Source organism: Symphalangus syndactylus, chromosome 14 (assembly GCF_028878055.3).
Source record: "Symphalangus syndactylus isolate Jambi chromosome 14, NHGRI_mSymSyn1-v2.1_pri, whole genome shotgun sequence".
Classification (NCBI taxonomy): Eukaryota; Metazoa; Chordata; class Mammalia; order Primates; family Hylobatidae; genus Symphalangus; species Symphalangus syndactylus.
In genome coordinates this window covers 113814141-113839637 of record NC_072436.2, presented here as the reverse complement: position 1 = coordinate 113839637, position 25497 = coordinate 113814141, and the positions used below count along the sequence as shown (strand labels likewise).

Sequence of the window (25497 nt, the reverse complement as noted above, 5' to 3'; positions counted from 1 at the left end):
GAAAGGGGGCGGGGCCCGGGGTAGGGTCAGGAGGGGCGTCGTGAGGGCGGACCCTAGGGCGGGGCGAGGATGAGCGTTATGAGGGCGAGGCCCGCAGTAGGGCCAGGATGAGCGTCATGAGGGCGAGGCCTGGGGTAGGGCCAGGATAAGCGTCGTTGGGGCAGGTCCTGGGGAGAGTCCAGGTTGGCGGGTCCTGGGGCGGGGCCGGGGTAGGGCTATGCTGGAAGCCGGGCTTCGGAAGCGTCCAGGTTGGTGGCGTCCTGGAGGCGGGGCCTTGCGTGGGGGCAGGATAAGCGTCCTGGAGGCGGGCATTAGGGCGGGGCTAAACGATGATTGGGTTCAGGAGGCGGGACTCGGAGCACAGCCCAGGAGACAGGTCTTAGGGCGGGGCTAAGGCCAGACCCCGAGAAGGGCTCAGGAGGCGGGGCCGGGGCGGGGTGTTGACTGTGTCGTAGCACATGGCCAGGCGCAGCTCGGACTCTGGGAGGCGGAGCTTAGGAGGGCCGAGGTGGGGAGGGGCCCAGGGTCCGGGAGGCGGGGCCGAGTCCGGGCTGCGGGCTGCGCTCGGGAGGCGGGCCCTGGGGCATGGCCAGGCGCTGCTCGGGCCGTGGGAGGCGGAGCTTAGGGAGGGGCCGGGGTCGGGAGGGACCCCGGGACTGGGAGGCGGGGCTCGGGGGCCGAGATGGAGCTGGGCTGGGGTTGGGGCGGGGCCGAGACGGAGCGAGGGGTCCAGGGTGTGGGAAACGGGGAGGAGTTTGAAGAGGGAGTAGGAGTGTGGCTCAAGTTCGGGAGGCGTTACCTGCGGAGGGTTTGAGGCAGGCCCAGGAGCGAGGCCACGGTCGGCCGAGGCGGGGCCAGGGGCGGGTCCTAGGAGCCGGAGCTTCGGGAGGGGCCGAGTTCGGCTTTGGGGCCCGGGAGGCGGGGCCGGTTAGGGCGAGGGTCCTTGGGATCGTCGGTTGAGGCCTTGGGCCAACATAGGCACTCTGGCAGTTCCTGCGCTTTCGGGAAGGTCTTCTTGGCAGGGGCCTTACGGGTGCGAGCTTCGGTCCAGGAGGCCTTATCCTAGCCTCTTCTCCCTCAGCGCCACCCCTCTGGGGCCCGGCAGGAGGGAGCTTTCCCTCTGTCCCCCAGCCTTTGGACTGTCACCAAACAAGCCATTCGTTCACCAAATACTTATTAAGCGCCTACCATGTGCCTGGCAAGGGAGATGTAACAGTGAGAAAAACTAGGTGTGGTCTAGGCCCTCCAGGGGCTCAGGGGCTCCTGGAAGAAGTGGACATTGAAGTACTTAATCACACAAATAAGTATAAAAGTACAATAGCGATATCTGCCACGAAGGCGAGCAGACAGAGCTAGCGGGGCTTCCAGGAGTTTTGATCTTGCAGGGACAGGAAGGAGGAGTTAGCTCCTGCGGGGTGGAATTGGGGGTGGTGGTGATACAGACGTGGGGACAGAGTGGAAAACAACAAAAATATTATTTTAGTTCAAAGTTATTGTGTCTTGAGTTGAAAGGCAGGGCAGTTAGCAACACAGTTCAGATTTCAGTACTGCCCCTGAAATCTGAACTGTGTTCAAAGTCTAAAAGGTTTACCTTTGCAAATTCCTCATAAAACTCCATTTGGAAGATTCCCGAGAGCTAATTTGTCAAGTATACTTGCAGAAGGTAGATGAGGAGACCGATTAAATCTTATTACCTCTTTCAGATGAGAGGCACTTGAGCCCTGCTCAGCTATGAGAATAAGAGAGGGGAATTAATTCTAATTGAATACACTTGTTCTCTCATAGCTGTTGTTCCCCACCAGAACCAAATGAACGCAAGATCTGACAAAAAAAAAAGGTTCATCTTTTATTCCCGCAGACTTTCATTTAAATCAGGAGGGTGGGGACGTGGTTATTGCTGTGCTTTTAGACAGAATCAACGGTTTCTGGGTCTGAGATGTTGCATACACTCTCTCAGTCCCTGTATCCTGAGATGGAGTCACCTGAGAATCCACAGCAAGTCCTAACCAGGGATGGGTCTGGGTGTTTAAGGAAGGTTGGCTTCAGAACTGGGCCAGGGGCACTGCTTTGCTTTTGCTGTTTTGATCAGCTCTCTGCCTGCAGGAGACAAGGAAAACCAATGGGAACAGGTTAGTTATACTCATAAATCCTGGGATTATTTTATTAACTCACATAATAGCTATTAATTGCCTTTCCTCCAAGGAGCAAAAGGGCATATACGGTCAATGCTATAATAAGTAACACTGTATTATGTTATACTAAAATGTTAATAAATCTAGCTTGGTTGAGTCTTTCCTGATTCCATAGATTGGAAGCGGGTTGAGGAAGGACGCTAGCGGACCACAGAGCTGAGTCACGCACACAGAAGAAATCTTTTTTCTTTTTTTTTTTTTTTTTTTTTGAGACAGTTTCACTCTCTTGTTGCCCAGGCTGGAGGGCAATGGCGCGATCTCGGCTCACTGCAACGTCCACCTCCCGGGTTCAAGTGATTCTCCTGCCTCAGCCTCCCGAGTAGCTGGGATTACAGGCGTGAGCCACCATGCTGGGCCACTTTTGTATTTTTAGTAGAGACAGGGTTTTAACACGTTGGCCAGGCTGGTCTCAAATTCCTGACCTCAGGTGATCCGCCTGCCTCTGCCTCCCAAAGTGCTGGGATTACAGGCGTGAGCCACCGCACCCGGCCGGAAGAAATCTTTATCTTGGTGTGCGGGCTCTGGTGAGGGACAAATATCATCTATCTTGGATCTGAATCTGGAAGGATCAAGGCACTGAAGGGATTTTTTTGTTTCAGACAGTCTCCCTCTGTTGCCAGGCTGCAGTGCAGTGGCACGATCTCGGCTCACTGCAACCTCTGCCTCCCGGGCTCAAGCGATTCTCCTGCCTCAGCCTCCCCAGTAGCTGGGACTACAGGCATGCATCACCACGCCCAGCTAATTTTTGTATTTTTAGTAGAGACAGGGTTTCACCGTGTTGGCCAGGATTGTCTCAATCTCTTGACCTCATGATCCATCTGCCTTGGCCTCCCAAAGGACTGGGATTACAGGCGTGAGCCACCATGTCCGGCCTCACTGAAGGGATTTTTTTTAATGTCACGTGGCTCTCACGGGTGCGGTGTGTTCGGGTGCAAGTGAAGATTGGGACTGATGCTTAAAAACAAATGTAAAATTCCAGGTGGTGTAGCTATGGGGAGCAGCATTAGGACAATTTGAGTGGTTTCAGTTGCAAGAGTGTGTGTGTGTGTGTACGTGCAAGAACTACAGTCAAGATTCAACTTCTGGCTTTGAGGGTCTCTTTAATAACAGTAATAACAACCTAAGGCAGTTTAACAGTGTGGAATGGTTGCCTTTTAGAAATTAAGCTATGGGCATGGAAGTTCAATCAGTACACTGAAGTTTTTCCTTTATCTCTCCTATGGTTAATGGTTTCTGCAGAAAAGGACCAATTGATTTCTTTCTAAAACGTTGCTTCAGGGTGTAGAGACCTTTATAGGTCATGTTTCAACTTACAGAAAATTTGTATAGTTCAAATATAAACTACGTTCAATGTGGACTTTGTAATAGAATTTAAGGTTAAGTAAAGTTTCCATTTTCCTTAGGCTGTTTGCAGTGCCCAGCAGGCCCCATGATATCGAGATGGAAGTTATGTTAAAGGAGGAGATCGGTCAGGGAGGGGCAGAATAAGGAATATGGGCAGCTCAGGCTAATGATACAATGATTGGGAGGAAGAAAGAGGACCAGGCACAGGATAACGGCTGTAATCCCAATGCTTTGGGAGGCCAAGGCAAGAGGATTGCTTGAGGTCAGGAGACCAGTCTGGTCAACAGAGTGAGACCTCATCTGTACAAAAAAAAAAAAAAAAAAAAAAAAAAAAAAAAAAAAAAAAATTAGTTGGGCATGGTGGTGTGCGCCTGTAGTCTCAGCCACTTGGAAGGCTGAGGTCAGGGGATCCCTTGAGCCAGGGAGTTTGAGGCTACAGTGAGCTATAATCACATAACTGTACTACAGCCTGGGTGATAGGGTGAGGCCCTGACTCAAAAAAAATTGAGTCAGGGAAAAAATTGGAAATCTTAATGCTCAGTACCCAGGAATGTGACCTTATTTGGAAATAGGGTATTTGTAGATGTAATCAAGTATCGATGAGTCATACTGGATTGGGGGCTGCTGGTGAGGGGGCAGATGCAATGACTGGTGTCCTTATAAAAGAAGAGAATGAGGGCCACGCATGGTGGCTCATGCCTGTAATCTCAGCACACTTTGGGAGGGCGAGGTGGGAGGATCACCTGAGCTCAGGAGTTCGAGACCAGCCTGTCCAACATGGTGAAACTCTATCTCTACTAAAAATACAAAATTAGCAGTGCACGGTGGCAGGCGCCTGTAATCCCAGCTACTCAGGAGGCTGAGGCAGGAGAATCACTTGAACCTAGGAGGCAGAGGTTGCAGTGAGCCAAGATTGTGCCACTGCACTTCAGCCTGGGTGACAGAGGGAAACTCCATCTCAAAAAAATAAAATAAAAGAGGAGAATGTCAGGTGAAGACAGAGACACAGGGAGAAGGCAGCCATGTGATGAGGGAGGAGAGACTGGAGCGATGCATCTACAAGGAACACCAAGCATTGCCGGCGGCCACCAGAAGCCAGAAGAGGCAGGAAGGATTCTCTCACGTGTTTCAGAGGAAGCGAAGCCCGGCCGAAAGCTTGATTTTGGACTTCTAGCATCCAGGCCTGCGAGACAATACATTTCTGTTGTTTTCAGCCACATGTGGGGCCCTCCTTGCTGTTGTGGTTTTTTTTTGGGGACGGAGTTTCACTCTTGTGCCCCAGGCCGGAGTGCAATGGCACCAGGTGGGCTCTCTGCAACCTCCTCCTGCCAGGTTCAAGCAATTCTCCTGCCTCAGCCTCCTGAGTAGCTGGGATTACAGGCATGCGCCACCTTGTCCAGCTAATTTTTGTATTTTTAGTAGAGATGGGGTTTCACCATGTTGGCTGGGCTGTTCTCAAAATCCTGATCTCAAGTGATCCGCCCGCCTCAGCCTCCCAAAGTGCTGCGATTACAGGCATGAGCCACCGCACCCGGCCTTGTGGTTATTTTTTTAGACAAGATCCTGCTGTGTCATCCAGGCTGGAGTGCAGTGGTACAATCTCAGCTCCTGCAGCCTCGACCTCCCTGGGCTCAGGTAATTTTCCTATCTCAGCCTCCAAGTAGCTGGGACTATATGCTTGGCTAATTTTTGTATTTTCTGTGGAGATGGGGTCTTGCTATGTTGCCCAGGCTGGTCTCAAACTCCTTAGGCTCATGCCATCTGCCTGCCTTGGCCTCCCAAAATGCTAGGATTATAGGTATGAGCCACTATCCCTGGCCACCGTTGTTAAAAAATAAAGAATTTCAAGATGGTGATGGCAGATTATTAAACCACACTGGGGACTCTTCTGTGTCCCCGTGGGACTGTCCAGGTTGCAAGCCCATGAAGACGGCCCTGGCTGCTGGGTTCTTGGAGTGCTGGACCTCCCGTGGCATGTGGCAAGGAGTTGTCATGGGTTATCACGACATATGATGATCAACTACAGGAGACCCAAAGACCACTCAGTCCTTTTTCGACGAATGGCTGTATATGTCATACTAGCAACAAACAGAACCGCCAGAACTCCTGTGACGATGCTGAGTCCGATCACTGCGCCTTGCAGAGCAGATGCCCCCTGTACCTCCGCTCCTGTTAAGAAACCAGAGGGTTTTTAATTGCCTGATTATTAAGAGGCTGTTCTGGCTGCTCATGGTTCCCTGGGAAGTTTCCCATCTAGCCGCTAGTGAGTATTAATTATGGAAATGAAATGTACATTTAACCCAAGAAAATGCTCACTCTAGAGAAGTCTCATAGGGAAGTCGTTGAAAGCCGATTTACTAAATGACCTCTTCGCCAAATGACCCATTTGCCTAATGACCGCTTTGCCAAATGATCAATTTGCTGAAAGCCAATTCGCTGAAAATCTGTTTGTGGGATGTCCTGCTTATCAGTAACTGACAGTCAGACGCAGCTTATCCCAGGCTCCCAGTGGGATGTGGGACAGGGGAGGGGCCACAAAATAGTTGTAGCAAAACTCCAAAACTTAAAAAGAAGAAAAATCCTCCATAATTTGGTGAATTGGTCATTCATTTAATTAGTTTTCTACAAAAGGGACTGCCTCATGTATGTTCACAAGGAGATCATGGACAGTGGCTTACAAGAAGAGAAAGGATGTATATCACCCCTGCCATCCCCTCTTTTCCTTTTTTTTAGAGGCAGGGGTTGGAGTGCCATAGCACAATCCTAGCTCACTGCAGCCTCAAACTCCTGGGTTCCAGCGATCCTCCTGCCTCAGCCTCCCCAGTAGCAGGGACTACAGGCATGTGACACTATACCCAGCTAATTTTTTGTAGAGACAGGGTCTCACTATGTTGCTCAGGCTGGTCTCAAGCTCCTGGCCCCAAGTAATCCTCCTACCTCGTCCTCCTAAAGTCCTGGGATTACAACTATGAGCCACTGTGCCCAGCCCATTACTCCTTTTTGCATGTAATTGCTTTAAGCGCTCGTTAGATCACTGGATGTATCCAAGTCTCTCCTGGCAAAAGGCAAAAGGAAAGATAGCCAGTGTTTGTAAACAACCCACAAAAGAAGGCAACAGCAAATTCTGAGATGATTTTATTCTTCCTTTGTATCACCCAGATTGAAGGAGTTTGAAGTCTTGAGAATTTGCAGTCTCGTTTCCGACTCTCCCCTCTCCTTTTTTCAGCATCGAGTGAACAGCAGGGTTTTGTTCCTCCCCTATGAACAGCTTTCTGTGCTATTGAAGGAGGGCTGATTTCCGTATCTGGAAGGGGCATCTTGGGGGCAGACTGTACACAGTGATTTCCTGAGGACCGGAAGGATTACAGCCTGACTTTCTCTATAGAGCGCCTTCCCTTTGCCTAAAAGGCACTATGTAAAATGTTACCAGCAGGTCGAGGGATTCCCTACCTCCTGTGGTGTCTGTTTGGAGCTGTTGGCATCTTGTTCCTGGGGCTCCAAAGCTGCTGGGAAACAGGATTGTTCTGCTTGAATTCCCTCCTCCCCACCATGAGACCCCTTTTGGATTCTTTCCTGTCTCAGGACAGAGCAGACCGTGCTGACAGTTTTCTGGCAGCTGCTTTTGTATCTCAGCTGGCTGCTGGTCATAAGAGTTCACGAGCATTTCCTGGGTGACTGCCAGGGAGCTGTTGTGGGTTTGGGGGTGACTCCTAGGAGCTTACACATGAATGGGTAGATGTGGATGCTGTTAAAAGGCTCTGCCAGGCGATTCCTCTTGAAATTTGGCCCGAAAGCTCTGAATATGGTCTTCATATCCATGAGGACATTATCAAAGCCATGGCTGCCTTTGTTGAAACACATTATAATTCTCTGAAAAATAATAACAATAAAAAAGCCATTTTAGATTCCAATCCGCTGAAAGAAAACTGTCCCTTAGTTAATCTCATGCTTGTTGGATCCATGAGGTCTTTGAAAATTTAAACTACAAGGACACTGCTCTCTGTGGTGGTGTAGAGAATACCAAGGATTTAAAGGTCTTTAAGAAAGGGAATGTAGAAAGCGTACCCGTCGGAAACAGCAAGATGATGATAATCGTACTGACAGTAATAATAAGGTCAAATATATAGAGCTTACTATGTATCATGAATTGTTCTGAATGCTTCATAAATAATATGTTACCTCCTTTACCCTCATGGCAGCCCAGTAAAGGCGCCATTTCCCATTTTACAGCTGGGGAAACTGAGTTACAGAGCTTTTCTGCACTGAGTCATCAGGAGCAAATGCTAGATCAGGTAACTGAACCCAAGCCATCTGGTTTCAGAGCCAAATAGATGTATTTTTTATGGTATAAAAACATATACATACATTTTTAGGGGAAGGGTGGGGGTGGGATGGGATGAGGATTCTGGGTAATTGCTTGTTAAATGCCAACTGCCTTTCTTGTCTGTCCTTCTTTTCAGATGATAAAGTAATGTCCATTGCAACACTTTTTTTTTTCTTTTGAGACAAGGTCTAGCTGGAGTACAGTGATGCAATCATAGCCCACTGCAGCCTCAAATTCCTGGGCTCAAGCAATCCACCCACATCAGCTTCCCAAGTAGGTGGGACTACAGGCCCACACTACTATGCCCAGCTAATTATTTTAATTTTTGTAGAGATGGCAGGTGGCGGTGGGGGGGGTGTCTCGCTATGTTGCCCAGGCTGGTCTCGAACTCTTGACCTCAAGTGAACCTCCTGCCTCAGCCCCACAAAGCTCTGGAATTTTAGGCGTGAGCCACTGTGGCTGGCTACAATACTATTTATTTATATTTTAGACCAACAGATATTCTAGCATATAAGAAATGTGATGCTCTCTGTACATTGAACAGTTGGTCTAATATTTGGCTTGGTGGATACAGAAATTGCCTGTCTGCTCCGCTCTGGTTGAAGAAAGCAGTCCGACTGTCTCTGAGGCTGTGGAGCAGTCCATCAGGAATGAAAGCCCTGGGCCAGGCACGTTGGCTCACTCCTGTAATACCAGCGCTTTGGGAGGCTGAGGCAGGTGGATCACTTTAAGTCAGGAGTTCAACACTAGCATGGCCAACATGGTGAAACCCTGTCTCTACAAAAAATAGAAAAATTAGCTGGGCCTGGTGACGCATGCCTGTAATTCCAGCGCCTCAGGAGGCTGAGGCAGGAGAATCACTTGAACCTGGGAGGCAGAGGTTGCAGTGGGGAGCTGAGATCACACCACTGCATTCCAGCCTGGGTGACAGAGCGAGACTCTCTCAAAAAAAAAAAAAAAAAAGAATGGATGTCCTCATGATGGCCTCAAGCACGTTGGTCCCTGAAGAGAGTCAAGGAAGGCCCACTTTACTCTGCATTGCAAAGCAGGCAGGTGGACGGGAATCTGAGAAGTGAATTCAGTGAGAGGCATTGACCCAAAGGATTTTCTGCCTACTGGTCGGTTCAGCAGAATATTAAACCGAGCACAGCACCCTGTTTCCTCAAACTATCTGGTTGGTCAGTGGGGAATATTCTTGTCTCGTTAAATGTCCTCATGCTACTGTCAAGTTATCCTGTTACAACACGTCATAAACTAGGTTTACAAATAGGCCAGGTGATTGTGGAATTTCTCCTTGGCAAGGCCTTAGCTATGGGTGTGCGATTGGTGTGCAGTAATCCCAGTGTTCTGGGCCACTTGAGGGATAAAATATACCTTAGGTGATAAATTGTTGTATTTTGATGTGGATATTTCCACCAACGTTAAACAGTAACCCCGTGAGTTTTCTCATACCTGTTACACTCTAGAGTTGCAACAAGCTAACATGAAGCAAGCTGCAAACATAATTATCGCATTTGGCTCCTATTCACAGCAAGGGTTCTTCAAGCTGTACCTGGGGCAGTCTTCCCTCACATGAGATTTATAGCATCATTTATTTAATTATTTATTTATTTTTTGAGAGGAGTTTCCCTCTGTCGCCCAGGCTGGAGTGCAATGGTGCGATCTTGGCTCACTGCAACCTCTGCCTCCCCGGCATTCAACCGATTCTCCTGCCTCAGCCTCCCGAGTAGCTGGGATTATAGGCACTCGCTACCAAGCCCAGCTAATTTTTGTATTTTTAGTAGAGACGGGGTTTTACCATGTTGACTGGGCTGGTCTCAAACTCCTGACCTCAGGTGATCCACCCACCTCAGCCTCCCAAAGTGTTGGGATTACTGGCGTGCGCCACGGCGCCCGGCTATAGCATCATTTAAACTTTGTTTCTGCTGTGAATTGTTAGTTGGTAGTTAACAAAAAATAGACCATCTCATTTATGTCTCACAGTTAGCATTGGTTTTTGTGTTTTCTTTAGGCTTGTTTTTTAATTGTTTTTAAAATTGTGAAACAGGGTCTTCTTCTGTTGCTGAGGCCAGAGTGCAGTGACACAGTCTTGGCTCACTGCAGCCTCAACCTCCTGGGCTCAAGCAATCCTCCCACTTTAGCCTCCTGAGTAGTTGGGACTACAAACACGAGCCATCACTGCTGGCTAATTTTTAATTTTTAGTTTTTTTTTTTGAAATGAAGGTTCACTCTGTCGCCCAGCAGGTTGGAGTGCAGTGGCGTAATCTCGGCTCACTGCAACCTCCACCTGTCAGGTTCAATTCATTCTCCTGCCTCAGCTTCGGCACCCACTACCATGCCTGGCTAATTTTTAAAAAATATTTTTAGTAGCAGCATGGTTTCACCATGTTGGCCAGGCTGGTCCTGAACTCCTGACCTCAAGTGATCCACCCACCTGGGCCTCCCAAAGTGCTGGGATTATAGGCACGAGCCACCATGCCAAGCCTAATTTTTGAATTTTTTGTAGAGACCAGGTTTTGCCATGTTGTCTAGGCTGGTCTTGAACTCCCGGGCTCAAGTGATCCTCCTGCCTTGGCCTCTCAAAGTGCTGAGATTACAGGCATGGCCCTTATGCCTGGCTCTTAAAGCTGCTTTTTAATAACAGCTTTATTGAAAGATAATTCACATACCGTACAATTTACCCATTTAAAGTGTTCAATTTGGCCGGGCATGGTGGCTCACACTTGTAAACCCAGCACTTTGGGAGGCTGAGGTGGGAGGATCACTTGAACCCAAGAGTTTGAGATGAGCCCAAGCAACATGGCAAAACCCTGTCTCGACCAAAAATACAAAAAAATTAGCTGGGCATGGTGGTGTGTGTCTGTAGTCCCAGCTACTCAGGAGGCTGAAGTGGGAGGATGGTTTGAGCCCAGGAGGTGGAGGGTGCAGTGAGTTGAGATTACACCACTGCACTCCAGCTTGGGTAACAGAGCCAGAACTTGTCTCTAAATAAATAAATAAAGTGTATAATTCAGTGGTTTTTAATATATTCAGAGTTGTGCAGCCATCACCACCATCAATTTTAGAAATTTTAATTACCCCAGAAGAAACCCTGTATCCATTAGCAGTCACCCTTTATTTCCCCCTGACTATCCCCACCCCTGGCTCCTGGCAACCATTAATCTACTTTCTGTTTCTTTGGATTTTTGTATTCTGAGCATATATATATATATATATATAAATAGAATCATCTAATATTTGTCCTTTGGTGTCTGGCTTCTTTCACTTAGCCTAATGGTTTCAAGGTGTATCCAGGTTGTAGCATGAATCAGCCCTTCATTCCATATTTTGGCTGATTAATGTTCCATCACACGGGTAGACTGTACTTGTTGGTCCATTCATCTGTTGTTGATGGGCATTTGTGTTGTTGCCAGCTTTTGAAAATTATGAATAATTTTGCTACGAGCATCTGTGTGTGTCTTTGTATGAACAGGCTTGCATATTTTTTGATATGGGCAAATGAGAACCAGTGGCAGGGGGCCTTTATGGTGACTTTTTTGGTGATCTTTGTGTACTCTGTATAATGATCAGCCATGCAGGCTTGGGGGCAGCACTTAACCTTACATTTCTTCCTTTTTTTTAAAGATAGTGTCTCTCTCTCTGCCACCCAGGCCAGAGTGCAGTTGATGCAGGGCAGGGGAGCCCCGAAGTGGAGCATAGTGTGTCCAGAACTGGTGGGTTCTTGGTATCACTGACTTCAAGAATGAAGCCGCAGACCCTTGCGGTGAGTGTCACAGTTCTTAAAGGTGGCGTGTCCGGAGTTTCTTCCTTCTGGTGGGTTCGTGGTCTTGCTGGCTTCAGGCGTGAAGCTGCAGACCTTCAAGGTGAGTGTTACAGCTCTTAAGGCGGCGCGTCTGGAGTTGTTTGTTCCTCTCGGTGGGTTCATAGTCTCGCTGGCTCCAAGAGTGAAGCTGCAGACCTTCGCGGTGAGTGTTACAGTTCATAAAGGCAGTGTTGACCCAAAGAGTGAGCAGCAGCAAGATTTATTGCAAAGAGCAAAAGAGCAAAGCTTCCACAGTATGGAAGGGGACCGGAGCAGGTTGCCACTGCTAGCTGGGGCAGCCTGCTTTTATTCCCTTATCTGGCCCCACCCACATCCTGCCGATTGATCCATTTTACAGAGAGCCGATTGGTCTGTTTTACAGAGAGCTGATTGGTCCATTTTGACAGGGTGCTGACTGGTGCATTTACAATCCCTGAGCTAGACACAAAAGTTCTCCAAGTCCCTACCAGATTAGCCAGATACAGAGTGTCCATTGGTGCATTCACAAACCCTGAGCTAGACACAGGGTGCTGGTTGGTGTGTTTACAAACCTTGAGCTAGATACAGAGTGCCAGTTGGTGTATTTACAATCCCTTAGCTAGACAGGTTCTCCAAGTCCCCACCAGACTCAGGAGCCCAGCTGGCTTCACCAAGTGGATCCTGCACAGGGGCCACAGAGGGAGCTGCCTGCCAGTCCTGTGCCGTGGGCTGGCACTCCTCAGCCCTTGGATGGTCGATGGGACTGGGCGCCATGGAGCAGGGGGTGGCTCTCATTGGGGAGGCTCCCGCCATGCAGGAGCCAGGGTGGGTAGCATCGAGGCTCAGGCATGGCGGGCTGCAGGTCCTGAGTCCTGCCCTGCAGGGAGGCAGCTAAGGCCCGGCCAGAAATAGAGCACAGCAGCTGCTGGCCCAGGTGCTAAGCCCCTCACTGCCCGGGGCTGGCGGGGCCGGCTGGCCGCTCTGAGTGCGGGGCCCGCTGAGCCCATGCCCACCCGGAACTCACGCTGGCCTGCAAGTGCCGCTGCCCAGTCCCGGTTCCTGCCTGCGCCTCTCCCTCTACGCCTCTCCCTCTACACCTCCCCGCAAGCTGAGGAAGCCGGCTCCAGCCTTGGCCAGCCCAGGAAGGGGCTCCCACAGTGCAGTGGCAGGCCGAAGTGCTCCTCAAGTGCCACCAAAGTGGGAGCCCAGGCAGAGGAGGCTCCGAGAGTGAGCTCGAGGGCTGCCAGCACGCTGTCACCTCTCAATAGCACGTGAGGGTTCTCGCTTTTGCCCAGGAAAGAATTCAAGGGCAAGCCGGAGGTATAGAAGAAAACAGCTTTATTGAAGAGACAGCGTTACAGCCCTGTGACTGCTCCTGTAGGGCAGGGCTACCTTGGAGGCAGAGAGTTTGCAATCACATTTATACCCACTTTTAATTGCATGCAGATTAAAGAGCAGTTTATGCAGGAATTTCTAGAACATGGGTAGTAACTTTTGAGTCATTGGGTCATTGCCATGGAAAGGGGCAGTAACTCCCGGGTGTTGCCATGGCAATAGTAAACTCACATGGCACACTGGTGAGCATATGTGATGGAAAGCTGCTTCTGCCCCAGCCCTGTTTTAGCTAGTTCTCAATTTGGTGTGGTGTCCAAGCCCTGCCTGTGGAGTCAAGTCCTGCCTCCTATCTCACAGTGGCGTGATCATGGCTCACTGCAGCCTCAACACCCCTGGGCTCAAGCAATTCTCCCACGTCAGCCTCCTGAGTTGCTGGGACCACAGGCACGTGCCACTACACCCAGCTACATTTTTTTCCATTTTTTGTAGAGATAGTGTTTCACTGTGTTGCCTAGGCTGGTCTCAAACTCTTGGGCTCGAGCAATCTACCTACCTTAGCCTTCTAAAGTGCTGGGATTACAGGTGTGAGCCACTGTACCCAGCCCAACCCTACATTTTTAATTTCAAGTCACTTCTCTCTAGGTTTTGATTTCTTCTTTAAAATGGTGGAACTAAGAACATCTATTTTATAGGGTTGTTGGGAAAGCAAAAATGAAAGAACTGCTCTTCAATGTTTAGTGAAGTGCTATGCACAATTTTGAATAAGGAAGTTGGTGTTTGTTTTTTATTATTTGTTTATTTATGTTTTAGAGACGGGGTCTTTCTCTGTTGCTCAAGCTGGAGTGCAGTGGTGTAATCACAGCTTACTGCAGCCTTGACCTCCTGGGCTCAAGAAATCCTGCCACCTCAGCCTCTTGAGTAGCTGGGACTACAGGCATGCATCTCTGTGTCTGGCTATTTATTTATTTGTTTTTTTTTTGTAGAGATGGGGTCTCCCTATGTTGCCCGGGCTGGTCTTGAACTCCTGGCCTTAAGCAATCCTCCTGTCTTGGCCTCCCAAAGCACTGAGATTACAGGTGTGAACCACCATGGCTAGCCTTATTTTTATTTTTAAATCAGCCTTGTCAAGTTGAATTGGTCATTAATCTTGTATAATGGTAATTTGGGGCGGCATTGGTTGGGGGGCGGGTGGGGAACATTTAGGACCCTGTGGGCTACAACTCCTAGTGTGTGCACTCATTTTATTTTATTTTGTTTTGTTTTATTATATTAATTTTATTTTTTTGAGACAGCGTCTCATTCTGCTGCCCAGACTGGAGTGCAGTAGCATGATCTTGGCTCACTGCAACCTCTGCCCCCCAGGTTCAAGCGATTCTCCTGCCTCAGCCTCCAGAGTAGCTGGAACTACAGATGCGTGCCACCATGCCTGGCTAATTTTTGTATTTTTAGTAGAGATGGGGTTTCACCATGTTGGCCAGGCTGGCTTCAAACTCCTGACCTCAAGTGATACACCTGCCTCAGCCTCCAAAAGTGCTGGGATTATAGGCATGAGCCACCGTGCCCGGCTGTGCACTTATGTTTGATTTTTGCAGAACCACCCTTCCCTAATGGTTGTCTCCTAGATACAAGGTGACTTTATTCATTTTAGAATGAAATTACCCCGTTGATACTGTAACCAGAGTTGGCATACATCACCATTGGCAGAACCCGGTCATGTTTAGCGAGGTGGAAGTATTCTGGAAACTCCTCCTCCTTGTAGACATGGAGGGGAGGGTACGCATTCTTCAGTGCCTGGTAAAGGGCTTCCTCTTGCCCCAATTTGGGCAGGGGCATCCCAAAGCCACCGTAGCCCACAATATCAAACTTGACCAAGTCCCTGAACTTGATGTAGTTGGACAAGGGGATCTTGTTGGCATTGGGTCTCTTCTTCACTGTGGTCATCCCATGGTCTCATGTGATGATGACACTGAGGTGCTCTGCAGGCTGTGCTTCTCAGTGGCTCCCACCAGATACCCGATGGTCCTGTCGATTTGCTGAATCATCATCTTCCTGTTTTCTGCCTCTGGCCCGAATCGATGTCCCACGTTATCTGGCTCTCTGTAGCACAGAGTCACAAAGTCAAAGTCTTCCTTGGTGAACCAGTTCATGACGGTATTGATGTTCTCCCTCCGCTCTGTCTCGTTGCTCTTTGGGTGAGTGTAGGACTCCACCAGGGACTGCTGGACAGCCTCACCCTCGTATTTAGCACCTCCCCTGGAATAGTGGGATGATGCCACTTTGTTCCCCTGCAAGTACAAGAAGAAAATTCCATCAGGGCCATTTCTCATACCGTTCTCACAATCAGCAAAGCTCGAGTTGTCTACATCTGTTCCCCAGTCCAAAGGCATAGAAAATATGTGGTCTTTGGAGTCAGACAGGGTGGAGTTAGATTCTGGGCTTCCCCAGGATCTCATAGCATCGACAACACTGTTAGTTACAAGATGTGCTATTATTTTATGGGCTACTAAGCAGAAAAATGCTGCCAACGAGACCGTGACATTCCAGTGATTGTAAGGTGTATTCCAACTTCAGAGATGGCAAAATGAAAAATAATTCCTTAGAATAGAGGGAGATGGTAATTTCTGAGTTGTTGGTGGTGATTCTGTGCATGTGTGTTTTTTTAATATATATACACACATATGTATATACACACATATATATACACATATACACATATATACGTGTATATATGTATATATATATACACGTATATACACATATATACACGTACATATACATATACACGTGTATATATGTGTATATATGTGTGTATATATATGTGTATATATACACATACATATATACATATACAAATATAAATAGTGGTGCAGTGGTACAATCATAGCTCATTGCACCCTTGAACTCCTGGGCTTAAGCGATCCTCCCACCTCAGCCTCTTGAGTAGCTGGGGCCACAGGCATGTACCACAGTACCTATTTTTTTTTTTTTTTTTGAGACACGGTCTCGCTCTGTCACCTAGGCTGGAGTGCAGTGGCACGATCTCAGCTCACTGCAACCTCTGACTCCTGGGTTCAAGCCATTCTCATGCCTCAGCCTCCCAAGTAGCTGGGATTATAGACATGTGCCACTATGCCCAGCTAAGTTTTGTATTTTTAGTTGAGATAGAGTTTTGTCGTGTTGGCTAGGTTGGTTTCGAACCCCTGGGCTGAAGTGATCCACCTGCCTTGGCCTCCCAGAGTGCTGGGATTACATGTGTGAGCCACCGCGCCTAGCTCTAATTTTTTTTTTTTTTAAATATTTGTAGAGATGAGGTCTCACTATGTTGCCCAGGCTGGTCCTGAACTCCTGGGTTCAAGTAATTCTCCTGCCTCAGCCTCTCAAAGTGGTGGGATTACAGGCATGAGACACCATGCCCGGCTGGTGGTCAGTTTTAAAATTTCCCAGTGTCTCAGTGTTTCTACCTGTAGAATGCCAAAAAATAGATGACATCCTTGTGAGGATTAAGCCAGCTAGCTTTTTTGTTTGTTTGTTTGTTTGTTTGTTTTTGAGACAGAATTTCTCTCTTGTCACCCAGGCTGGAGTGCGATGGCGTGATCTTGGCTCGCTGCAACCTCTGCCTCCTGGATTCAAGTGATTCTCCTGCCTCAGCCTCCCAAGTAGCTGGGGTTACAAAGCCAGCTAGCTTTAAGATACAGTGTTGGGCATCACATTTTGGCACGGAGCAGGCACTCTTTTCTTGCCCCCAGGTGGGACTAAGCCACCGCAAGCCTTCCCTGGTGTGTGCAGTGGGTGATGAATGCTTGCCTGCTCAGCACCCACTTCCTGGTGGGCTGGGTCACATTACTCTGACTCTCCCTTGAGCTTCAGTCTGTGCCTGGTTCAAGATGTATTGACTCAACCCGAGGATCCAGAGGTGGGATGTAGCTCTGGCCTGGCCAGAGGACCGAGGATGCTGTATGCCATGGCTACAGCAACTGGTTCAGCTTTGGGCTCATGTCCTAGTCAGAGCCAATGAGATGTAATCTTGGGATATCTGCTGGGCTGTTGGGAAGTGGACAGGCTGCCCTGCTTATCCCCGTTCCTGATGCTGAGGGATCTGAGAAAATCACTTGTAAAATTTGGGGGTGTTTGGAAGAAGGGGAGACTGATGTCTCCTTCTCTCTACAGACATCTGATGAGCTACAGAGCTTGACTAACCTACCCAGAGGCAGAATGATATCGTGGTTAAAAGTGTGCTCTGGGCTGAGATCTTGCCACTGCACTGCAGCCTGGGCGACAAAGTGAGACTCCGTCTCAAAAAAAAAAAAAAAAAAAAGTGCTCTGGGCTGGGCGCGGGGGCTCATGACTGTAATCCCAGCACTTTGGGAGGCCGAGGCAGGAGGATCGCTTGAAGTCAGGAGTTTGGGATCAGACCCTATCTCTAGAAAAATGTTTTTTAAAGTTAGCTGAGTTGGTGGTGAATGCCTGTCGTCCCAGCTACTCGGGAGGCTGAGGCGGGAAGATTGCTGGAGCCCGGGAGTTCAAGGCTGCAGTGAGCTATGATCAGGCCACTGCCCTCCAGTTTGAGGGACAGAGAGGAGACCCCATGTCTCTAAACAACAAAAAAGTGTGCTCTGGTGCCGCACTACCTGGTTAGATCCTTTTTCCACCACTTAGATGCATGTTATATAAATGCTCTCCTCAGTTTCCTTGTCTGTAACTTGGGGATGATAATGCTGCCCCACGAAGTGGTTGTGGGGACTAAATGCATGTGGGCACATTGGTAAGTATTCAACAAGCTTGATTTTCCTGGAGAGGGAGAAAGAGCATGCAGTGAGGTGGCATGGTCAGGTGCATTGGGGCAAGGATTATTTCCTCTGGCTTCTGCCTCCTGGGAGGTACTAAGGATGGATCTGAAATGTGTCTGCAGACCCCAGAGTTGGGGACTGCAGAGGGAAATTGAGATCAGGGAACCCAGTCTGGCAGAAATGGGTGCAGCATGGGGCATTGGGTTCCTTCCATCAGAGGCATGGGGTGTGTTGCAGACAGTCATGAAGTGTTGCTGAATCTTGCAAGGGACCTGCTGTCCTAGGGTTGCTGCTTGAGACAAAGACCCCTGTCAGTGGAACCTGGTGACCTTCACCCTTCTGTGTCAGGCTGCAGACAGCAAGAGATGGCAGCAGATTACACCCAACAGGAAAAGGGCCATTGCCATCCCAGAGGTTGCCATAGGAGGAGATGACATCTCTCCCTCTCCTCCTCCAGCAGTGTCAGCTGGGGAAGAGGTGGGTGGGTGTGCACAAAAGAGTAGACCACAGACCATGCTCCTTCTCCTCCAGTCTGCTGGGGCCCCAAGAGAGTCTGCAGCCCTTGGCCAGGGACCGGCGGACACACGAGAACAAAAGACCTTAGGCTGGGATAACATGGTGGTGCAGTTCATCCTCTGGAGCTCCTGTGAGATCAGACTGGAGCCAGTCTCCAGCTGCGACCATATCTCACTTAGCTCCTTCCCTGCCATATCCTGTTTTCCTTACTCCTATCTCCTGAGAGTTCTTCCTGAATCAGTTACACCCACTTAATCCCTGCCTCAGGCTCTGCTTTTAGGGAACTTGACCTAAGACAGAAATCTTAGTACTAAATACTTTGCAAGGCCTCAGAAGCTCTGCTATCCACAGGCAGGTGAGATATTACCTTCCCTACCGCCTGGCAGTCAGAGTCTATGATGTGATTCAGCTTTGTGGAAATGCTTCTCTAAAGAACTTCTCCCAATTTAAAATGATCTTAATTTGCTTACTTGCTTTCTGTCCATTTAGCTGCTCTAAAATGTGAGCTCCAAATCAAGGGCCATTTCTGGTTGGCTACCCATTTCCTGGGACCTAGAATGGGCCTAGCTCAGAGCAGGTGCTCACTATTGATGGAATGCATGTTGAAAGAATGGATGAATCTCATCTCCTTTTGTGAGTGAAAAACTCATCCTATTCTCACTCCTAATTAACTTTCTTTCTTTTTTTTTTTTTTCAAAATGGAGCCGTGATCTGTCACCCAGGCTGGAGTGCAATGGTGTGATCTTGGCTCGCTGCAACCTCTGCTTTCTGGATTAAAGCAATTCTCCTGCCTCAGCCCCCCGGGTAGGTGGGATTACAGGTGCACGCCACCACGCCCTGCTAATTTTTTGTATTTTTAACAGAGACAGGGTTTCACCATGTTGGCCAGGCTGGTCTCGAGCTCCTGACCTCGTGATCCACCCGCTTTGGCCTCCCAAAGTGCTGGGATTACAGGCATGAGCCACCGTACCCAGCTACTCTTGATTAACTTACTGGAAATATTTACAGAGATTCTTTCTCTTCTGGGTTCTAGCGTCTTATCTGTAACCTCTGCAGGTAATACATTTTCCTTCCTGATAATAGCATTTCTATGGTTGCTTTAACTTGCAAATCCTCTAATACTTATTTATTCCATTTCTGATTGGCATTAGACATAATTCTCAATTTTTAGTGACAGCACTTTTGTTAACTTACATATAAATCGATTTTGCCTTGAAATGTGACATTGACTAGAAGGATGAAACTTCTAACATGCTGTAGAACATAGTTTGACTGGCTAATTTATTATTTAGAAGAAGCTAATATTGCCATTGTGAGGGACTTAGGTGGCTCTGAAGAACCAGTTGTATTTCTGATGTTTGCAATGTTAAATCACAGATATTGCCAACGTGAAATAGTTTCCGTATGCTGTGTTCTCAATACACACCTTTTCCAAATATATCCCAAGCTATAGTCTTAGGAAACTGTGATTTTTCTTATCTGGTCTCATAGGAATTTGGGGAGCTATGCGGGATCTCCATAAAATGAGCTCCAGAAGGACACATGTGCGCGCACACACACACACACACTCACACACGTACCACACCACACTTGACTCTGTTTATTTGGGACCCATGATTATCAGAAGTGCTATTTTCAACAAACACTTCTGAGAAATAATCTGAACACTTAATTGGATGCAAAAGAGTGGGTATTTACTATTCTACCCTTTAATTAGCGTAATCAGTGTTGCCAGCAGCAAAAGCAATTGGAAAATCGCTAGTTTTATTAGGTTCATTATTCTCCCTTAGCATAGTGTGGCATCAGCATGGCTATTATTCTTAAATTGCCTCTTTAAAACAAGGGCTGGTGCTTCTTACAGGCAATTCCTAACTCTTGGGGTTTGTAGAGGGTCCAAAACTCTTTAGAACCTGTAATTCAAGGAAAGGCTCCACTTTGGTTTTGCATTTAGTCTGGTCTCTTTGGGTGACAGAATTTATGTCACAAGGTGCACATGTTTGGGGGAGGCTCATGGACAGCCCATTGTGCTTGTGCTTTGGTAGGAAGTAGGTGCAGTTAAGGGGAAGGAGTTAGTTACTCATCTAGGGAACAATTGGGTAGAAAGAGATGGACTCCCTGTATATGAAATGCAGAACTCAAGCTTGGCTCTAAGTGTTTCCTTGCTTTGCTGTGCTCCAGGGGAGTCACTGAGCAGAAGGAAGCGAGTTGCCTGAGATTCTTCAAAGCCCCAGCCCTTTTGGAGGTTACATGGTTATTCTCAGAGCCTTTATGATGCATAATAAAGACCTAGCTTGGACCAATATTAGGATGAGTTATCTTGCTATTAACATTCTTTTAGATAGAAGTTACTGGTCCCATCTTGCTCACAATCCTCCAAAGTTTGAAAGTTATTTTCCAGGAGACTTGGCTTACACTGAGAGCTGCCCTCCCACCCTCTCTCCAAATTTCCTCTTGGGAGTAGCCTAACGAGGTGCTGTCACAGACCCTGGCCAGCCACGATGACCCCACCCCGACCATCCCTCTGCTGTTTCACTCTTTGATACTCTCTGGAGCTCTCTGGGGAGGGGTTAGACCTGCCGTCTGGTTTGTACGGGTTGCCCAGGTCTTACAATCATGGCTGGCTGCCTTTCTCTGAGAACCGGGACTCCTGAACTTGGTGAAATATCTCAGCCATCAATCATGTTAAATTATCGGGGACACTCATTTAAAACCCGAGCATGCTCCAGATGGACTCTCTCTTTCTGCCCTGACTGTGAGAGAAGCCCTGCTGGATGGTGGAGATGCTCGTGGGCTGTGAGCAACAGATGCAAAGGCTGCTGGGAATCCCATCTTTGCAGCATCATTTGCCAAGGCACATCAGTTCCTGGGTATCTTGATGGGTTCTGGCAGCATTACTGTCATTGAAGGAAAACATTTTAGCCATATTAAAGGTTAATGCAGCAATCCCCACACAGGCTGCCTGGAAGGGACACGGGAGAAGGGTAGGTTTTCCCTGTGATGGACAGGAGGCAGGCGGCCCTCCCACAGCCCTGCCTGGGAATGCAGATGTGTCCCCAAAAGGCACTGTGGTCCAGCTGGAGTGCTGTGCCGAGGCGGGCTGACCCGGGCCGTGGGTTCGCTCTGATTGCAGCGCTTTCCCGCCAGCTCCTTGGAGAGCTGGCAGATGGCCCAGCCCCACAGCAGGAGCCGCGAGTGGCAGAACGAGATACAACAGTTTGATATCCACTTGCCAGACGAGCCGGGTGTCGTCAGTCGCCTGGCTCTGCGCCCAACCTCTTTTTGCATAAACACGAATTCAGCCAGGAGGAAAAGCACTCTGATTATGAATTGAGCAGAAGGAAACAAAGTTCTGCAGATAAACACCAATGAGACAAAAAGCCACGCATAAGAAAAATGACATAAAAGGAGAACCTTCCCAGAAGCCTCCTGCCAGTGAACGGCCACCATAGCAAGAGCATGGAGGCCCTGGGTTTTGAACTGTGAGATAAGGAAGATGATGAAAACCCTAGCAGCCAGGCAAGCACAAGTTTCCTGTGAAATCCAGGTCTAAGTGTTTTGACCACAGAAGTTATATTATGTCATAGGTGAGAGCTGTGAGTTGCTGAACCCAAAGTGAGTTCAAATCCGAGCTCTGCCTCCTGCTACCTGTGTGACTTTGAGAAGTTCTAGCACCGCTTTGTGGCTCAGTTTTCTCATCTGTTAAATGGGCATAATCACAGCTCCTGCCTCAGAGTTGTTGTAAATTAATACATGTAAAGCGTGAAATCAGCCTGGTATACAGTAAGTGTTATGAACGTTATTTTCTTGGAAGGACAGAACTGATTTTCATGGTCGAAGCCTGAAAAATCTAAAAAATGTGAGAGAAGAGGAAAGAATCTAGAGTCTCACCATGAGGGGGAAAAGTAAACTTGAAGCAGGACAGGGTCATTGATAATTTCCTGTGATTCTACAGCTGCCTTGTACACTATGGTAGCTCCTAGCCACTTGTTGTTTAGATTTTGTGATTTAAAAATGAATTAAGGCCAGGCATGGTGGCTCACGCCTGTAACCCCAGCGCTTTGGGAGGCCAAGGTGGGCAGATAACCTGAGGTCAGGAGTTCAAGATCAGCCTGGCCAACATGGTGAAATCCCATCTCTACAAAAATATAAAAGTTAGCCGGGCATGATGGCGGGTTCCTGTAATCCCAGGTACTCAGGAGGCTGAGGCAGGAGAATTGCTTGAACCTGGGAGATGGAGGTTGCAGTGAGTGAGATTGTGCCACTGCACTCCAGCCTAGGGGATAGAGTGAGACTCTGTCTCAAAAAAAAAAAATTAGTTAAAATAAGAGAAAATTGAAAATTCAGCTCTTCATTCTCACCAGCCACATTTCAAGGGCTCAACAGCCCATGTGGGTGGCTAGCAGCTCCCATGTTGGACAGTGCAGAGTAGAGCAAGTCCACCATCGCAGAATGTTTGATTGGACCGTGACTGAATAGTCTGTTGCAGTGGTCCCCAATTTTTTTTTAGCACCAAGGACCAGTTTCCGTGGATTTGTGGGGTGAAGTTTCGGGATGATTCAAGAGCATTACATTTACTGTGTATTTCTATTGTTGTTAACATTGTAATATATAATGAAATCATTATACAACTCACCATAATGTAGAATCAAGCCTTGAGCTTGTTTTCCTGCAGCTAGATAATCCCATCTCAGGGTGGTGGGAGACAGTGACAGATCATCAGGCATTAGATTCTCATAAGGAGCACACAACCTAGATCCCTTCCACATGCAGTTCACAATAGGGTTGGTGCTCCTGTGAGAATCTAATGCTGCTGCTGATCCGACAGGAGACAGAGCTCAGGCAGCAACACCAGCCAGGAGGAGCAGCTGTAAATACAGATGCAGCTTCACTCGCTAGCCCGCTGCTCACCTCCTTCTGTGCAGCCCAGTTCCTAACAGGCCACAGACCACTACTGGTCCATGGTCTGGGGGCTGGGGACCTCTGGTCTATTGGATAACACTGGCTTGGAGTGTGCTGACCAGCCAAAGAAGTGCTGAGATGATTTGGCCTCCGTTAATTAGAATGATGGACTTTTTTTTTTTTTTTTGAGACAGAGTTTCACTCTTGTTGCCCAGGTGGGAGTGCAGTGGCACCATCTCGGCTCACTGCAATCTCTGCCTCCCAGGTTCAAGCGATTTTCATGCCTCAGCCTCCCAAGTAGCTGGGATTACAGGTGCCCGCCACCATGCCTGGCTGATTTTTGTATTTTTAGTAGAGTCGGGGTTTTGCCATGTTGACCAGGCTGGTCTTGAATTCCTGACCTCAGGTGATCCGCCTGCCTTGGTCTCCCGAAGTGCTGGGATTACAGGCCACCGCACCTGTCCAGATGGACTTTTTTTGAGCATTTAGTTCCAAGCACCTTCCCTGCATTTTCTCAGTTAATCCTCCCAGTGAGTCTTTGAAGCAGGGACTATGACAATCGTCATTTCACAGATGGAGCAACTCAGGCATAGAGAGCAAGTCAGTGGCCACGGTCGCCAAGCTGAGGAAGGATGGAGCCGGCTGAGATCCTGTTCTGGGGATCTAACTCTGCAGCCTGCATTCTGGGCTGCTGTATTCTCCCATGTTGCTATCTGAGGAGCACATTATGGGCTCAGAGTACAGAGAGGAGGCACCAGCTAATAAGGATAGGTCTGGGGCGAAGGCTGGTGCCTTGGGGAAGAAGAGAGAGGTCCCATTCTAAAGGGATGCCGTTGGAATCTCATAGTGATAAAGCAAAGCCAACAGGTTTTGGGGCTGGGAGTTAAACACACAGCTCTGGTTTCTGCCTTTTCACAGTGGTGATGAATGGCTCCTGAGACCCTCTCAAGCTAAAGTTGCCATCATTGCTCTTCACAGTCTGAAGGGGCATGAAATGCTCAACTTTCTTCCAAAGGGCTTTTATGCCTAAGTCTGTGGTTAGTGTATGAACAGATATTTACTGAAGTCCTGTCGGGTGCAGACACTGTGGCCAGCCCTGAGGCTACAGTTGAGATGAAGCCAGTCTCTGTCCTCATGGAGACCTGCCTATTGATAAGAAAAGAGAAAGCTCACTGAGCCTTGACCCTGTGCCCACTGCTTTTGATGCATCTCTCATTTAATCCTTCTATCAAACCTGTGAAATAAACACATCACCATTATCCCTATTTCACATTTAGGGAAACATATGCTTAGAGAGGGTAAGTAACTTGGTCAAGGTCGCACAGCTTCGAACTCTCGTCCCACAGGCGCAGGAATGAGAGGCAGCAGCTGGGGAAGCCAGGGACTCCGGCAGTCCTTGTCTCTGGGAGGTGATCCAGAGAGAGAGAGAGAGCACGATTGTCTCAGCACTGGGTCTTCCTCTGAGTCTTGAAGGAGCACTTCCAGAGCGTCTCGGTGTTAAACATCATGTTGTGAATGACTGCGTGAGCTCTGACCCAGTGACCTTGGGGATAAAGGAGGGGAGGTACAGATAAGCTCTTCGAATGGATGTTACCGGGGTGTCAGTTGTCTTTGAGGGCACAGGCTATGTGTCACCAAAGAAAGAGCTCAGTGCCTTTTCTCATTGCTCAAGAGATTGAAGGGGTAGGAAGAAAAGATGTTAAGTTATAAACATGTTTCAGTTTTGGTACCACTTGAAGCAATTTACGTTTTGAAGAGGAAAGAGTCTTGCCTACAAAGTCAGCCCCCGGGTTTTCCTTCTGCTTATGGAATCCAGGCAGTGGGCAAAGAAAAAAAGAAAACTAAGGAATCAGCCAGGTGCAGTGGCTCATGCTTGTAATTTTGGAACTTTGGGAGGCTGAGGCAAGTGGACTTCTTGAGTCCAGGAGTTCAAGACCAGCCTGTCCCACACAGTGAGACCCCGTTTCTACAAAAAATACAAAAAGTTGCTGAGCATGGTGGCATGCACCTGTAGTCCCAGTTACTTAGGAGGCTGAGGTGGGAGAACTAGTTCAGCCCAGGAGATTGAGGCTGCAGTGAGCCATGATTGTGCCACTATACTCCAGCCTGGGTGACAGAGTGAGGCCCTGTCTCAAAAGAAAACGAAAAAGATGAGAAAAAGAAAACTAGGGAATCTGGACAGAATAAGTTTATATATATAATAAAGAACTGAGATAGAACTGGGTTGACTGAGTAATTATTTGAATTGCTTTTGACTGAATTTTTCCTATTGCAGTCTACCTTTGTTTTTATGTGTGTGTGTGGGTTTTTTTTGGTTTA

At 48.2% G+C, this 25497-nt stretch overlaps 1 long non-coding RNA gene across 1 annotated transcript; it reads left to right on the top strand.

Moving 5' to 3' along the window:
- The first annotated feature begins 24 nt into the window (after window positions 1–24).
- LOC129461486 (uncharacterized) lies at window positions 25–25397 on the top strand. Its single transcript, XR_008650568.1, has 4 exons — window positions 25–248; window positions 11485–11623; window positions 19143–19335; window positions 24525–25397. It is a non-coding gene; the product is annotated as an uncharacterized lncRNA (long non-coding RNA).
- Window positions 25398–25497: the final 100 nt, after the last annotated feature.